Source organism: Copidosoma floridanum, unplaced genomic scaffold (genome assembly GCF_036245765.1).
Source record: "Copidosoma floridanum isolate Cflo_tuat_1 unplaced genomic scaffold, Cflo_Japanese_pri ptg000004l, whole genome shotgun sequence".
Taxonomy (NCBI): domain Eukaryota; kingdom Metazoa; phylum Arthropoda; class Insecta; order Hymenoptera; family Encyrtidae; genus Copidosoma; species Copidosoma floridanum.
The window spans coordinates 37,716,286-37,734,084 of record NW_028321881.1 but is presented as its reverse complement, the minus strand read 5'-3'; the positions used below and the strand labels follow the sequence as shown (position 1 = coordinate 37,734,084).

At 32.0% G+C, this 17,799-nt stretch overlaps 1 protein-coding gene across 1 annotated transcript in view; it reads left to right on the top strand.

The window, feature by feature from the left end:
* The window catches only part of LOC106640507 (uncharacterized), a 66,341-nt gene that overhangs the window by 854 nt on the left and 47,688 nt on the right, over positions 1-17,799 (top strand). The window lies entirely within an intron of this gene.

Below are 17,799 nucleotides of genomic sequence, written 5' to 3'. Positions count from 1 at the left end.
ATTTAGTGCAATCGCAAATAACTGGGGAATGAAGGTGTGCCCTTAAAATATATTAGTAACTTTATGCTCGTCATAACCTAGAAGTATGTTCAAAAAAGCGATAAAAAAAAGTGCTAATAATGTATTTATTTTATTTCTTAATCATTTTGCTATTAAAAATTCTTAACAACAAATGCATTCATGCGATGTGTTAATTTATTTGTTGTAACTTTTAGTAAAAATCAATATGTTGAACTTGCAAATTTCTATACTTCTGTGTTCTTATAGCCTTGAGTTTTGACTGTTATTTATATGCATTCTGGATGTTTTATATACATATATATATATATGTATATCTTCTGTACAGACTTACTGTGGACACATACACTTTCTTTATTCATTAATTATGTTATGTCTTTTTTATACAATGTATTATATACGATATACATTTTTCTTTGTTTTTGATGTTATTCCCATTTATAATATTTTCTCCCCGGTCACGCATAAACGGTTATTAAGAGTTCCTTTCAATTACTTTTATTTTTTTAGACGAATAGAAAATCCCCTGAAATAAAAAGTTGATGCTCGAAGGGTCGTTTTTGATATTATACGTAATTCGATGCGTAGATTACGATAAAAACACTTAGAACATTGAAAACTCTCTTGGGAGCCGTAAAAACAGCGTTTAAAACTTATTTTGCTAATATCTCGTAAACGGTGGAAGATTGAACGAAAATAAAAATACCAGCTTGTAGAGCGGAAAATTTTCTACCGATTTGGTATTTTACTTTTGTTCAGTCTCGCTGAAAATTTCGAGGTAAAAATTATTGAAGGTATTTTTTCCTCAATGCTATAGGAGAAAGTGAGACAGTAGATACACTGTGTGTCGAAGCCGATCAGCCGGAGAGTCGTTGAGATGGGGGAAAGGATTAGAGCTATATAAGGTAAAAGCACCAGTACGTGAACACTTTTTCCAGAAAGTCTTTGTTTTCTCATTTTTATTGAATTTCTGATTTGCATAACAACAAAACAGTCATTGCGCCAGTAAGTTTATATTTTTTCCTTTAAAAAAAAAACAAAAAAGTTTTTCTAGGTCATGTGTACAATTAATAAATTAATTTTAAAGTTTTTTTACCAATGACCCAGTAGATGAACAGCGTGTTCAGGTATTGGTACCGATACGTTTTTTTGACCGAGTACTTGAACATCCCATGTTAATTAAATGGGAGAGAGGTTATGTTAGCTGCCTTCTACTGATTTCTATTTTTATTATGTATTGCAAGTAACCAAATCGAAAAATTTCTTTCTAATTTCGTTGGTGACATATTATGAAAACTATAACGACTGGCTTGACATACTATTATTATTGATTAACAGTGATTTCAATCATTTTTATGTGTTCGAGTACTGGGTATAGGTAAAACATAATGGTACCAGTACCTGAACAGTCTCACAAGCCACCTCATACAAGTTGCACAAATAAATAATTTTTTTCTCGTTGAGTATAAAGACTTACTAAAATATAAATTTTGTTTTATCTAAAGAACGATCAAAGGATATCAGAAACATTTTTTTTTTTTATCCACTTAAATTGAAAATAGTTTATTCAAGCTGTTCAATCTACTGGTGCAATTTTAGGAAGTGTTCACGTACTGGTGCTTTTACCTTAGCTATAGATATATATTTTTTTTTTTCTTTTACTTTAGAGTATACTGACTTTAGAATATAGCTATATATGTTTGGTTGAAGCGTTTTTAGATCGACTGACGGCCGAAATTTGATTTTTGGCTTTTCAGTCAGAAAATTTTTAAGTCCTACGATTGCATTGATAACGTAAAAAAAAATTGTTTCCCCCAAATTTATTTTTTTTACGTTTTCAACAATTCTGTATCAAATGAACATAATCAATTTTTTTTATTTATTTTTTTTTTATTATTATATTTGCTTATCGCTATGAATTAATTATTTAAAAAATTACCCTGAAATTGTTGCGTGCACGTGTACTATAGCTTACAAAACTGTAATAAAAGAAATAGTATGTAAAACTGTTTTATTTATTAACAAATTAATTTGTATTAAAAATACATGTAACATCAACACACTATATTAATGGGAGTCAATCACTTTCAAAATTATATTATTAAAGTCAATGGAGCCCACACAATAAGGGTGGAAAAACGCAAAAAATATCTTATTCCCCGTAATGACCACGCAAACGCCAGCTCCCGATGAACTCTTGCGTCAGGTAAGCATTGCAATGGTATATTATTTCTTTATTCATTATATGTGTCTAGATAAACAATATACTTTTTTTCCTTAACAAATTTCCTGCGCTTGTCGTTCAAATTGTCGATCGAAACAATGCACGTGTATAAAAGCAGGTTTGCTCTGTACACGAGTATGCAAAATGTGTAACGGAGATAGTTGCGAGAATGCCTCTACCATTAGGCAACGAATCCATGAATACGACTTGTTTAATGATACGATTGAGGCAGTTGTCAATTGTCAAGAATACGATACCGATTCCCCTCACGATAATAACATTCCTCATACAGTAGATAATAGCGTCTATAATTTTGAAAGTAATTGACTCCAATTAATATAGTGTATTGATGTTACATATATTTCTGATACAAATTAATTTGTTAATAAATAAAACAGTTTCACATACTATTTCTTTTATAACAGTTTTGTAAGCTGTAGTACACGTACACGCAACAATTCCAGGGTAACTTTTAAAATAATTAATTTATAGCGATAAGCAAATATAATTAAAAAAAAAAAAAAAAAAAAATTGATTACGTTCATTTGATAAAGAATTGTTGAAAACGTAAAAAAAAAAATTTGGGGAAAACACTTTTTTTTCCGTTATCAAAGCAATATAAGACTTAGAAATTTTCTAACTGAAAAGCCAAAAATCAAATTTCAGCCGTCAGTCGATCTGAAAACGCCTCAATCATACATTTATAGCTATATCCTAAGGTCAGTACACTCTAATATAAAAAAAAAATATATATATATATATAGCTATAGCTATATAGCTACGATCCTCTCCCCCATCTCAACGACTCACCGGCTGATCGGCTTCGACACACAGTGTATCTCCTGTCTCACTTTCTCCTATAGCATTAAGGAAAAAGTAACCTTCAATAATTTTTACCTCGAAATTTTCAGCGAGACCGGACAAAAGTGAAATACCAAATCGGTAGGAAATTTTCCGCTCTACACGCCGGTATTTTTATTTTCGTTCAATCTTCTACCGTTTACGAGATATTAGCAAAATAAGTTTTAGACGCTGTTTTTACGGCTCCCAAGAGAGTTTTCAATGTTCTAAGTGTTTTTATCGTAATCTACGCATTGAATTACGTATAATGTCAAAAACGACCCTTCGAGCATCAACTTTTTATTTCAGGGGATTTTCTATTCGTCTATTTAAGCAGTTACTTCTATCATACGATTTTTTTTCAGCTTAAATTTAAAAGCCTTAAATCATATGGCGCATAAGGAATGTAGACTCAGGCATGTAAACAAACAATGCTTTTCAGATTTAGACAGTATGAAACATTTCACATGTTTCCTTCATCTGATTAAAAGTGAGCTATATACTGTCATTAGGGTCCCATTTCAGGACTTCATTTAAGTGACACATTAGAAGGAACATAGACGTACAAAGGATAGACTACTTTTTGATAAACCAAAACTTGTGAAGTATATGAATTTGAGCCCACGGGCAGTGCTCCCGAAAGTGGCATCCAAAGTCCAAAGTAGCGCAAAATTCAAACTGGCTATATTGAGAAGAACGCAAAAACCCACATAATTCAACATAATTTCTAACAAGATAAATAAATAAACCCCCAAGCTATTAAACCCAATAACCCAATGCTAATTAACCCAGTAACACGGAACGCCTACTGGCCACTTTTAAATTTAATGCTTTGAATGATAACAAAAGCACCGATCACCACACAACCCAGAGCGCTTACTAGCCGCTTTGTTTAATAATTAAATAAATAGAATAACAAAACCGCCAATCCTCACACAACCCAGGGCGCTTACTTGTCGCTTTGTTAATTAATATGATAAATAAAATAACGCATGCGCTAATCCTTACACAACCCAGGGCACTTACTGGCCGCTTTGTTTATTAATTAAAAAAATAAAATAACGCGAGCACCGATCACCATACAACCCGTAGTGCTGACTAGCCGCTTTGTTTATTAATCAAATAAATAAAATGACACAAGCACCTATCACCACACAACCTGGAGCGCCTACTGGCCGCGTTGTTTATTAATTAAAAGAATTAAATAACACAAGCACCGATCACCACAAAACCCGGAGCGCTCACTAGCCGCTTTGTTTATTAATATGATAAATAAAATAACGCAAGCGCCCATCCTCACACAACCGGGGGTGCTTACTGGCCGCTTTGTTTACTAATAAAATAACAAAACCGCCAATCACCACACAATTTAGGACGCTAACTAACGACTTTGTTTATTAAATAAATAAAAAAATAATAATAGCGCTAATAACCACATAACCCGGAGCGCTTGCTGGCCGCTTTGTTTGTTAATTAAATTAATAAAATGACACAAGCACCGAGTACCTCACAACCCGGAGCGCTCACTGGTCGCTTTGTTAATTAATATGATAAATAAAATAACATAAGCGCCAATCACCACATGACCCAGAGCGCTTACTGGTCACTGTGTTAATTAATAAAATGTGGTATCTGTGGTATTTTTATTATTTTATCAGTAAACAAAGTGGCCAGTAAGCGCTCCGGGTCGTGTGGGGATTGGTGCTTGCATTATTTTATTTATCATATTAATAAACAAAGTGACCAGTAAGCGCTCCGGGTTGTGTGGTGATCGGTGCTTGTGTTATTTTATTTATTTAATTAATAAATAAAGCGTCCAGTCAGCGCTCTAGGTTGTGTGGTGATCGGTGCTTGTGTTATTTTATTTTTCCAATTAATAAACAAAGCAGCCAGTAAGTGCCCTGGGTTGTGTGAGGATTAGCGCTTACGTTATTTTATTTATCATATTAATTAACAAAGCGACCAGTAAGTGCCCTGGGTTGTGTGGTGATTGGCGGTTTTGTTATTATTTAAAGCAATAAATTTAAAAGTGGCCAGTAGGCGTTCCTTGTTACTGGGTTAATTAGCGTTGGGTTATTGGGTTTTATAGCTTGGGGTTTATTTATTTATTATGTTAGAAATTATGTTGAGTTATGTGGGTTTTTGCGTTCTGCTCCATAAAGCCAATTTAAATTTAGCGCTACTTTGGACTCTTTAGATGCCACTTTCGGGAGCACTGCCCGTAGGCTCAGATACATATACTTAACTAGTTTGGGCTTATCAATAAGCCGTTTATCCTTTGTACGTCTATGTTCCTTTTAATGTTTTACTAAAATGGTATACTGTAACGGGACCCTAATGACAGTATCTAGCTTACTTTGAATCAGATGTAGGAAACATCTGAAATGTTTCATACTGTCTGAATCTGAAAAGCAATGTTTGTTTACATGCCTGTGTAGACTGCTCGTTCTTATGTAGGGTGCTGAAGCACGAGTAGAAAGAGACACACATCAATCGTGGATATCTGTCTCTCTCTCGCACATTGCCAAAGTTGGAGGTCAGTAAACTAAGGTCAGCTGATGCAACCTCCCCACTGTTGGTAATGTGAAAAAGAGACAGATATACGTGTGCGATATTGTGTCTCTTTATACTTGTGCTTTAGCGCCGCACAAAGAACGAGCTGTCTATTTTTTATAGGTTTATGCCTCATATCGTAACCCGATTAGAAATTACTTTAAGGCATCTATGTGGACCGGGTAAGGTGCCAGCCTAGAGATAATATAATAGAGGAAGTGAACTTTATATTCTTCTGTTAGTGGAAGCGCACGGTCAGTAGACAGAGGAAGACGACTGTTTTTGTCTTGCATCTCTCTCTGCTCTCTGCATTGATTGGCTGCTGCTTGACAGTGTATATAGTAGTAGTCATAGTAGAGCAGTAGGTATATTTATATTGAATTAGAGGCAGAAGAGGGCATTCAAAATAGCCAATCAGGATAAGAGCAGAGAGAGATGCAAGACCAACACAATCTCCTTTCTCTGTCCACCATATGTATGCGGTCACGGCTTGTTCGCTTCCTCTATTATATTATCTCTATGGGTGCCATGGTCCGTACCATATAACTTTTTTTGCTTTGCAGGCCTATGTTATAACATAGGTCGATGTACTGAAAAATAGTTACATGGTACGACCCCATACACTCACTATCTAGACCACTCATGGCACAGGACACGGCCACTTAAAGACATGTGATCAGGGGCGTACATGGACAGGCTATGGCAGACGTACAGTGTGGCAACCGTACAGTGTCCTAAAGGGGGCAGTGTTAAGCAATAGTGCCAATAGGCAATATTTAGTATACTACTGAAATAAATTCTTAGAACTTACTTCTAAAAAACGATATGTATCTTTACCATGATTATTGTCATGTAAATTACATTCAAAGTGTTATCAAAATCATCATCTATACTATACTCTCATTTGCAGTGAGGTTGCTTTTTCTTCCTCAAAAATACTGATGTTAATAGTATTGTTTTTCTCTGCCGTTTTACATGCTTAGTTTAAACACTTACTATTTGTTCAAATTATATTATTTTCTTTTTCTAATTATTTTCACCTTCTTCTTCACAATTTTTAGTTTTATTTCCTATACATCGCATTTACATTTTGCGGTAACTGGCCCGCCTTATCACTTAATCATCCATTATACAGTTTTAATTTTAAATTTCATTAAAACTCTTAGAACTTAATTTTTTTTTATTCATGATTTTTCTTAGATTCACAGAAAATATAATTATATATGTATCTAATCGATTGTTTACTAGTTCATCAGAATCAAATGTACAATAGTTAACTTCAAACTCTTAAATTAACAATAATCACACAAATATATATATATATATATATATATATATATATATATATATATATGTGTGTGTGTGTGTGTGTGTGTGTGTTCGTGTGCGTGTGTATTGGATGCCTGTCTACGTGTCACACACGGTGCCTACAAGGCTGCCATTTCTTACGGATGTCGTGCCCTGTCTATGTACGCCCCTGATCACTCGTCCCGTACGATCCGTGACGAAAGTGTCTGGCAGTCGGTATACGGTCCGTATGCTATCTCATGGCAGCCACTAATCTATTTCTGATCGGGAAGCTGATGTCATTGATTCAATACTCGACATGAACCATCAAAAGAAGTCTACAGGGCACGGCCCTGATTGGGAATCGAACCTACGATCTCTTCAGCTGTTGTTTTTTTTTATCGACACGATGGCTCAGTGATAGAATTACAGTCACGTCGATCACCGAGGTTCAGCAGCATTTGGCGTGGTTAGTACTTGGATGGGTAAGCGTTCAAGTCTTGCCGTTTTCGCCTCTGCTGTTCGCTTCGTAGGGTAATTGACTGTTTCTCTGTTTCCAACATCGTGAGCAGGAGGTGTGCCAAATTTCTGCCCCGTTTTCTGAGTCTGCAGCTTAGACACCAGGTCAGAAATGAGGCAGATACACCGGGCTGTTCTGGATCAGATTTTTCCTACAGGAGATTTCCCAGGGTTTTTCTGATCCATATGACAATTGTCATGGGCGAATGCGGAGCAGTTGTTAAGGCCCTCTACTTCCAATCCCATCCCAATTCCTTCTCAATCTCGAGTGCTAAGTGCCTCTACAAGAAAGCTGGACGCGAAACACTATTATAAAAAGTTTTAAAAAAAGCTGTGTTGTTTTAATGGCTTACACGCTAACTAACTGAGCCAGCAAGAAGCTCAGATTTAATATACTTTTTAAAGTTATACTTCTATAGGCGCGTTATGCGCGAGGGTAAATCAACGATTTCGGGTTTTGACCTTAAAGTTAAAGCGGGACGGAAGTGAATTTTGCTTGGTTCTTCCCCTTTACCTCCTCCCCGTGACGTACTTCCGGTTTCTTCTTCACCACATGACGCTACATCATATCACCAAACCACACATTTTTAATTTAATGAATTTTATTTCTTTTAACCAATTAAAAAAAAAAAAACAGTTTCTAAAAGGATTTGAACCCAAGACTTTCTGTACACTAGTCAAGGTCCTTACCCACTCTGTTACAAAGAAGTCCAATTACTGAAATTCGATTGCTGCATCTTATGGTGCAGTTTGTAACTTTTTTCTAATTGTAAATTCTTATTTAATGTGTATTCATTTACTTGGTTCACGTATTAATTATAATAATAAACAATTTTTAAATAAGTTATTTTATTTAATTGATAAAATTCGGAATAATTTTGTAATGTTTTTTTAGAAAACTTGGAAATTAGTATACTGTAGCAGAGCACCTTTCCAATGTATTAATAAATATCGAGTCCTACATATTTAATTTGTTACTATTACAGGAAATGAATAATTGTTTACATAATTTTTCATATTTTCAAAAATTATAAAAAAATTTTTTTGTACTGTACAAATACAATAATTAATTTTTATTGTGTTTTATTCTTGGACAATTTTTTTATTTGTGATTTAAGTGATTTTTTTATTTCAGGACGTTCTTCACATAGTTAGTGGGGAAAAAGTTCAGAGAAGTTAGAGGAATGCTAATGTGTGCAGTTAAGCTAGCAATTGTTTTACTCATGTGTATGTACTCATATATATGCTTTTATGCACACTTTATCCCCTCTTTCTAAACTCATTTAAAAACCAACTTGTAGGTCTATTTGAAAATTCGATAGGTTTATCTCAATGTGATCTTTTGTACCCAAAAATTAGGAGATTTCTACAAATCATGTAAACACCATTTAACATGATTTTTTCATAAGGTTACATGTTAAATATCAATTTTTTCAATTGTAACATGTATAAAATAATGGTGCAGTGAAAAGCTGTACTACAGGAAGATTTTTTAATTAAATTTTGGGTATTTAATATAGACTAGGAATAAGTGTGGGATCGTATGTGATAGATGTGAGTGTGACAGATATCAGCGTAGGCAGTAGGAAATTGTTCTAAAATCATCGGAAGACTCGATGAAAGCTCACAGTCTTGTACTGGCTAGCCTATATATTATTTTTATTGTACTGTGCTGTAACATATTGTTTATAATCGTTAATTCACTAGATATTAATTAAAATTATATCCAATCAACGTCGGTATAGTAATTTCCACGATAGTTGCGCCATCTTTGAACACAATATTGTTTCATACAAGGTATTTTTATACCTGAAATTATATTGTTTGCCATAAAATTTTTTAGAAGTATAACTTCACACTTGGGTACCCAAGCACTTACTGTCCACTGGTTTTTTTTTATAGTGTACTGACCTACTGTGGGTATGTACATCTTCCTTTCCTTTATTCATTGAAATATCGCTTTTACATCTTACTGACATCGTATTGTGAAACCTGTCAGACAACCGGATTAGCCACTACCTTAAAAAAACTTACATCGTATTCGTAACCACATAACCATTATACATTTCGTTTTTGCTATCATTATATTTGGTTCTTTATTCAAAAATCATACTTTTCTTATATCTGCCTGGTCACGCATGACCGGTTATCGAGAACTTATCACAACTCTGTAATTTTTCTATCGTTTTTTATTCATATTTCTTTTATCACTTTAATGTTCAAACTATTATTAAAAGTCTGTTTCCTGAATGTGGCACCCGACTAGAACCATTAGAAAAAATCTAAGTGCCCCGACTGGGAATTGTACGCACGATTCCTTGATCAGTGTTGTTTAAATGGCTAGCATACTAACCGAACCAACAACGAGCTCATTCAATATACTTATCTGTTATAATTGTACATACATATATACTAGGAGGTCGTAGTATTTCGGTCGGTTAGGTTGTGGATCAATACGAGGGAGATCTTAGTTCAATTCCGGGCCGGTGCAGCTTTTTCGGGCAACTACTTCTGTAAATTTTCACATGTGCTCTTTTAATGCTCAATGCTCCTCGTAAAGAGGACTAAAGTCCACTAAAATATCCCGTTTATGTCCCCCATTTTATAACAAAAAGTTTTTGCGAGGCACATCCTTGAAACTGGGTTCATTTTACTCGTACTGTCAAGTACTATGTGGAAAAACTTTTGAACACGGGGTTTAGTGAGGGTGACACCCTTTTCCGTGATTTACATGTTAAAATTATATCTATATAAATGATATGTATAGATATAATAACAGCACGTGAATTGCTGAAAGAGAAAGTTATCCTCACTGTAACCTGTGTTCACGATTTTACTTGCGTAGTATATGACATTGCAAACAAAATAATCCTGGTTTCAAGAGTGTGCCTCAAAAAAATTATATTATATTCTCTCTCTCTCTCTCTCTCTTGCTCTCTCTCTCGCTCTCTCTCTCTCTCTCTCTGCACACACACACGCACGCGCGCGCGCGCGCACGCACACACACGGTCAAACTATAATTTAATATTCGTATCTATTGATATATACAACATACAATACATGTCTACATACATTTAATAGCATATAAAGTGAGATTGTGTTGTATAAATATATATGTTTGAAAAAATTTCAAATTTTTCTTACTCCGTAAATTGAACCTCTAACTTTCGGATAAGTAGTCAGGGACATTTTGGATTGTGCTTTGTGCTACGCAGTACGCCGACCCGGTCTCTATTCTTATTACTTATATGAAAACCAATCGACAAACTACTGAACTAAAAAATAGATCGATAATTGGGCATATTTAACATTGTATGTAATTTAGCCTGCCGACTGCGAATAAAATAGTTATAATTATTTTAAAGTAGTGGATTTATGTTGAAATCGTATTTTAAAGCTCATTTTCCTTATACCTTGTTAACGGTTCGAGATACAGAAAAAATAAAAATACCAGCGAGTAAGGCAAAATATTTCATCAACTAGCACTTTTACTTTTGTTTTGAAAATGGCAAAGTGTTAAGAAAAAAAAATGAAAAAGACATTATGACAGTATTTGTAAGAATAACCAACGTGAAATTTTTTGAATTAAATAATACATAGTATGTATAAAAATGTTCTGTATGAATTTTGTACACAATTTATATTCAAAAATAATTCTGCATAAACTTTATAAAGTTTTTATCCAATTAAAATACTTGCACTATCTAATTTTTATCTCTGTGTAAGTACTTGTTTCAGTGTGTGCGCACGTGGAATTATTTGTTTAAAAAATGCATAGTTATCGGAAAATTTTTTATTGACTTTGTATTAACTCTCGAACGTAAGAAATTCCATACCTACTTCACAAAAGTATTGAAAGATTTACTCGATTTTGTTTTAAGGCTGAATATTTTATGGCTAATTGTTGCTTATCAGTATATAAAAAAGAATTATCTACAATAAATTCGCTCTAAATTGTTAGAGTCAAAACTTATATAGCTTTCATGATTTTGGGTGGGGCTCAGAACTGACCTATTTTTAAAAAATACTTAAAATTCGTTGTTTAACTGTAAGAGTCTCGAAAAAAGTTTGTATGGATTCATTTTAACATGCTCATACCAATAAAATAATTTTTAAATGGTTAATTATTTTTTTTACAATTAAAACTTAATATCCTAAAGTTTCAAATTAAAATTAAGACTGCAACTACGTACGAAATATTTAATTTTTACTATCATAAAAAAAAATTTCTCTACGATAACTTATTATATAAAAATAGTTCTCTTCATCATGAATTCTAGTAAGAGTTAACATTTCATTTAAATATTATCAATAATTTAATACTTTAACCGATTATTTTTCATGAACTATTAATTTATTCCTACACTTAATTACTATTATTTGACTTAAAAGTACAGTTTGCTAAGACTTTTGGTGAAAAAGACTTATTTACTCAATAAATATAGTCAGCTTCGATCTTAGTGGCTTTGAGTACTCTGATACCTCACCTCAAATTCAATGCATTTAAATCACTGACTATTTTATTTAAATTTTTAAATGTATTATCATCCTGATTTTTTGGTTCTTTTTTAAACACTGTTACCGAGACACATACAAAAAAAGTCTCAAATTTATGTAAAAAATAAATATTCAATGATGAAAAATTGAATTTCCAATGACTCATAATCTAAAAATGTATAGAAACTTAACTACAATTGATTTCATCAATTTCAGGGGGTCGGAACTGACGTTTCGAGCCTTAAAGCTCTCGGATTGTCGGTGACCGAGACACACTGATTTTTCCGCTTATACAGTATCTGTCATCGCCAAATAGTATAAGAAAGTACAGTTTACGTACCTGTTCAAGTAAACCTAGTGGCTGCTTTAGGGGAGGGTCGGAACTGACCAAAGTATTCGTACACACAAAAAACGAGAAATGATTCACTCGCCAGTCCCGGTGATTTTAATTTTTAGCGGCATTGGCCAGTGAAATTTTTTAGTGCCAGTATGTAATTCGAAAAATGACCGTAGGGGGCGTTGTAGAACTAAATTAAGCGTTTTTCAAAGCTATTTCTAAGCTGATCATAATATTCAAATAAATCGAGGGACAAAAATAATGCATTATACGTTCTCACTTGTTTGCTAAAAGCATGTATAATTTCGGTATAAATATGATCTATGATAACTAGAGTTTATAATTTTGGTGCAAAAATTCTGGAAAAAAGCTTTATTTTGGTATGCGAGAGTCTTTTGTTTGAAACGTTAAGTATTTGACAGGGGTCGGAACTGACATTTGAGGTGATTTTTGCAATTTTTTTCGTGAAAGGGACTAGAAATCGGTTACATCTATAATTCATCGAGAATTCATAACATTTAACATGTCTTAATACTGCAAGCATGATTAATATTAGTTTCAAACCGTCGTACGAGCTCTAGGCACGATTTGAGCCAGTTACGGCAAAATCACCCATGTATATTTTTTTATTCATAACTATAACGGCAATCTCTTTCTCTTGTATATACACATACAAATCTTAATAGTCTAATTGTCAAGGATACTATTGAAATAATTGTAAAATATACTTATAGAAGAAAGTTATGGTTTTTCACTAATGTATAAACCTCAAGCGCGAAATCTCGGGTATTTTAAATGGAATTTTTTCATTTCGTCTAGAAAATATGACTCAAAGAAGTAGTTTTTTGAGGGATAACGATAAATATGGACGATGGTAATATTAACTATCTACTAATTAGAATGAGTATTGCTAAGAGAAAGAAAACATTTAATTTTTTAATCAATCACTATTTCATTTAGAATTGGTAAATAATTTATTTACAGAACAAGAACAAACAAATGATTTATTGGATATCATTTGATGTGAAGATTGAAATAAATTTTTTTTAAACTGCCTTATTATTTGTAACACGTGGTTTACCACTAATATTTAAAGATAATAAAACTCGAAGTCTCGTTGTAAAAACTATGCAAAGCTGGTACATGTAAAGAAATTTTAAGATACGCTTACAAGTAAAATGGACAAGAAGGACTTCGAGTTTTATCATCAAATGTTTTCTTTCTCTTAGCAATACTCATACTAATTAGTAGATAGTTAATATTACCATCGTCCATACTTATCGTTATCCCTGAAAAAACTACTTCTTTGTGTCATATTTTTTTATAAATAGGTCAGTTCTGAGCCCCACCCAAAATCATAAAAGCTATATAAATTTTGACTCTAATAATTTGGAGCGAATTTATTACAGATAATTGTTTTTTATATACTGACAAGCAACAATCGGCCATAAAATATTTATAAAGTTCAATTCGAAAAACCAAAAATTTTAAAGTGAATCTGAGACAGTTGCGGTTGAATTACCCAAATTTATGTCCTTCAGTACTATTATTATTTCACATTAAATTTGGTATTACATTTTAAGTCTTCTTCATAGCCGTAAAAGCCCCTAGCCCGTACTCCCATCACACCTTGTCCTCTAATTACACGTATCTATCTATTTGTTTAATTTACAGGTGTTTTAAAAGACTGTTCTATAATTATGACTTTCGTTTTTCCAGCTCTTGTTTGATTCATATTAATTTTCACATAAGTCTTTAATTATTAATTTTTAAAAGGCCCTTGCAGCTGCCTTTGCAAATTAATGGTTTTTAAATTCTTCTTTTGGTGTGTTTGACAGGAAAGCAGACTATATAGAGGGAATATAGCTTGCAGTACACTCTGAAATTTGCAACATTGCGTGCGAAAAAATATTTGAAACGTTTTAGCGATTATTATAAAAAGCTTCCACATGTTTCGGGATAATAAAAATTCACCCTTTTAAAGATACAAGGATTAAAAAATTTCATTATGTTACAAAGCCTAGAACAGCGTTTAGGTCAGTCAGAATCGATTAAGGTAAGTTTATCCATCCAGTTAACTATAAAATCCATCAAAACGGAAAGTTTTATGATAAAACCATGACATGGCAATAACACAATAACCCAAAAAGTTTGAAGGAACTGTATACTGACCTATAAATGTTATGAAACAAAGTACTATCAAACATCGTAACAAAAATATAGTTTTGATATTAGTGCTAGCAGACTTAATGAACGGGAATTGCATTATTAACTCTGTGTCAAGTCGTATGCTATCAAGAATGGCATGCATCACAGTATAATCGTGTACCACAGAGTTTAGTATGGATTCAAATAGTTTTTACAATTGTATATTTACAAGGCTTTGTTAGCAAAATTAACAAAAACACCAGGACAATAAAGAAAACCCATACGAAATACTTGCATGCACTCAATAGCTATACACAGCTGGTAACGTCATTAGGCACATGCTAAAGATCAAAATTCTAACAGTTTTCACATTTTTTAACAATGCAATTCCAAGAATTTTTAAAAATATTCGAAAAAACAAAAAATTCCCAGAATTTATCATAACCAGCTAAAGCCAGTAATAATCACTTTACATATAGTAATATCGTGTGTAATAAGAATCGCAAAAAATCTCTGTTACCACGTTTACGCAACTGATTATAACAAGATATACAGTAATATCGTATATTACATAGTTACTAATCTTAGTAGTTTTTATCATCCAAAATCGTCTATTTCGAAAGTTGCATTAAAGAAGTGTTAAAAAAAAAAGAAAATATTAAAATTCACAAAAAAATCTTTATATAACACATTTTAGTCCTACTACTTTTGATATCCTGGAATTGTTTATTTAAAAAGTTTTGTTTAGAGAATATCCAAAAAATACTTGAATTCGCAATAATACCTCATTACGTGTTGTATGCTGCTGATTACGATAAAACATACAGTATTATTTATGTTATACATGGAGGATACAAATTGGGGTAGTTTTTATTTCCTGGAATTCCATATTTCAAAAGTTTTTTAATAAAAATGTTTGAAAAACACATGTTTGCAAAAACCTTTATTCTGTGCTGAACGCTACTAAAAAGAGCAAGATATCCAGTAATATCGTCCAACATATACGAAACTTATAAAGTTTAGTAGCTTATTTCTTCCGATATTATATATTTCTAAAGTTCCATTAGAAAAGTGTTTAAAAAATACTAAAATTCAGGAAAAAACTGTTATGTTATGAGCTGAGCACATCACTGATAGGACAACAGTTAGAAAGTCTAGTACTTTTCATCTTTCTGAAATGTATACTTCAAAAGTTTTAACAATTTAGCACGATTAAATTTTTTTTTTTTTTTTTACTAAAATAATGATAAACAACAACAACCTAATCTATGGTTTAATAAATGAGTTTTTTTATAAGAACCTCACCGAAGCTTCGCATTATCCGTGGGCCCCACGACCCACTGTTTTTGTATAATAACTGTTTCTGGTTATTTCATTGAAAATCTGAAATTTAAAGGGATCAAAGATACTGTCTATACCACGGAGTATTAATTTTATAATGATGGAAAAGACCATGACTTTTTTCGATTTTAACAGCTCTAGAACCCGTACTATTGTTAATTTTATATAACTGTTAAATAAGTGAAATCATGCAAATCGTTATAAAATGCAATTGAAAACAAAAAAAACTTTTAAAGTAGTCAAATTACAAAAATTTGTAAATTTAAAAGAAAGTTGTATACTAAAAAGCGTAAGAGTCCATGCAGTAAAAAAAGGTTATTATTGTTAATATATATATTGATAGTACTAAGCCCCCTGCGCGCTCTGCACGCCAACTGCACGCCATACTCTAACTTAAGTGAAAAGTCATTTCATTTAAAAAATGTAATATAAATATATATACATTATATACATTATAAATATATATATATATATATATATATATATATATATATATATATATACATGTATAACATTTTCCTCGAGAATCGAACCAGCGAACTTTTCACACTAGCCGAGCATCCTATTCACTTTGTGACCAGCGATTCCGGTTATAGATTAACCTCTTTTTTCTTGTTATAGCGTGGTCCGTAATTAATCCCTAATTTTGATATTCATTTACAGTGTATTTATTAAAGAGGTTTGATAATACATTATATAAAGTAACAAATTATTCATTTAGTTAACTATTTTTTTATGTAACTAAACAATTCTTTCCATAGTAAAACTAAAAAATAATTGATTTTTAGTAGCTGCTTTTATAGTATATAAATTATGGTAAATTTAATTTTATTTTATCTGTTACTTCTAAAATAAATACATGAGTAATTGTTCAAACAATTTTAAATATTTTTTTATAATTCACAAAAATTTTTTAAGCAGTTTATAATTTTTTTCATTTTTTTTCTAATAATGATTTATGCATATGAGGTTCTACTAATGCACTGATTAATTTTAATTTCGTTTTGTTTTATCACAATCCTTCTTTTGGAACTCGCGCAATTTGTTTACTCAAGGACGTTCATTACAGTAAGCAGGATAAATGATCGGAGAGGTGAGAGGGGAGCAAATATGCAGCAACTCAAACAACAACTTCTGTCATATGCAAATAACTATGTATACACTTTTATAAATACTTGATCACTTCTTTATTATTTTATTACAATAACAACTTGTAGATCCATTTTGAAATATAATTAATGTTTAGTCGAACGTGAATAAAATCCAGTACCACCACATAAGGGAAGCTGCACGCCACTGATAATGCCTTGACACTTAGTAATAATATTTAGTTCTTATAAGAGTAATCAGTTATAACAATTTTCGTCTTCTTAAATTATTAATTTTACGTATTTTGTCAAAAAAATGTTCGAAAAATAGAGAAATTTAGGGAACATTCTTTACCACAAGCCACACGCCACTTATATTACTTAGACATTAAGTAATATGACTTAGTTTATGTTATAGTAATAAGTTGCAACAAATTTCGTCTCCAAAGATTATAAATTTAAAGTGTTTTATTGAAAAAATGACCGAAAAATATGAAACTTTGTCGTAAATACAGTATCACAACTTGCACGCCACAGACAATGCCTATAGACTTAGTAATATTAGTGAGTAAACATAAAAGTAATCAGTTAAAGAGATGTTTGTCTTTTACAAGTATTAATTTTGAGTATTTTATCGAAAAAATAAGTAAAAAATACAGAAAGTAAGGAAAAATTTAGTATCACAAGCTGCACACCCCAGTTAATGCCTAGACACTTAGTTATATTATTTAGAACATTTAACAGATATTAGTTCTAACAATTTCCATTTTCCAAAATAACTAATTTCAAGTGTTTTACCGTAAAGATAACCTAATAAAACATAAATTCAGGGTGAATACAGTACCACAAACTGTACGCCTCTAATAGTGCCTAGACGTACAGTAATATTATTTATTTTACATGAGAATAATACGTTTTAACAATTTTCGTCTTTCGAAATTACTTAT